General features: G+C 44.5%; 1 non-coding gene across 1 annotated transcript; it reads right to left on the bottom strand.

Moving 5' to 3' along the window:
* Positions 1-323: 323 nt before the first annotated feature.
* Positions 324-485, bottom strand: LOC144696197 (U1 spliceosomal RNA). The gene has a single exon (XR_013580110.1). It is a non-coding gene; the product is annotated as a U1 spliceosomal RNA (small nuclear RNA).
* Between the last annotated feature and the right edge of the window lie 423 nt (positions 486-908).

Below are 908 nucleotides of genomic sequence, written 5' to 3'. Positions count from 1 at the left end.
GGGACTGTTTTGATGGTGGGTTGGGTATTATATGGGGATTTGAGAGAGAATATTGGAGTGGGCAAATGCGGGGTTAAAAATGGCGCGTGGAATTTGGCGGCCACAAAACAAATGGCGGCGATAAAATGATGCAGAGAATGAATAATCGCCTGTTGATAATCGCAGGGAGGAAAAGAATGGGGGCTGGATAGTTGCGGAAGGGAAAACAAAAGAGTCTAGATTTGGAAAGAGTATTTTGTGGCCTATATTGCTTGTGTTGGATAAGGTATAATAAAGAACCTTCTTGAAAAAACAAGTTAAAGTCTATTTTTTGAATTGTAAATCAGGGGAGAGCGCGAACGCAGTCCCCCACTACCACAAATTTTGCAGTCGAGTATCCCACATTTGGGGACATCGCAGGTGTCAGCACACCCGAAGTGCAATGGGCTAGCTTCGTCCTGGGAGAACCTTGTTTTTTGGAAAAATATACTTTATTCATAAAATATCAGGAAGAACATACCAAACAATTTCAAAATCACCATCACAAAAGTACAATCAGGTTCAACTTTTACAACATGTATCACAAAATGCATCAATACAATAAATGAATATTACAATCATTTGCAGACATTCATTTTGAGCTGTACAGCCTGAGGGGTTCTAAAAAGTTCCCAGTCCCTCGGTGCCCTGTGGCAGAAAGGTCTTAGACAGCGACCTTTCCCCATTGCGCCTTTGCGACGGCTGCACCAAGCTTTAGTGCGTCCCTCAGCACGTAGTCCTGGACTTTGGATTGTGCCAGGTCTGCAACACTCGGTCGGGGACAACTCTTTACACTGGTAGACCAACAAGTTTCGGGCAGACCAAAGTGCGTCTTTCGCCGAGTTGATGATCCTCCAGCTGCAGTTGATGTTTGTCTCGGTGTGTGTCCC

Source organism: Cetorhinus maximus, chromosome 21 (genome assembly GCF_964194155.1).
Source record: "Cetorhinus maximus chromosome 21, sCetMax3.hap1.1, whole genome shotgun sequence".
NCBI classification, from domain to species: domain Eukaryota; kingdom Metazoa; phylum Chordata; class Chondrichthyes; order Lamniformes; family Cetorhinidae; genus Cetorhinus; species Cetorhinus maximus.
The sequence above is the reverse complement of the archived record's forward strand: the minus strand, read 5'-3'. Positions and strand labels throughout refer to the sequence as shown.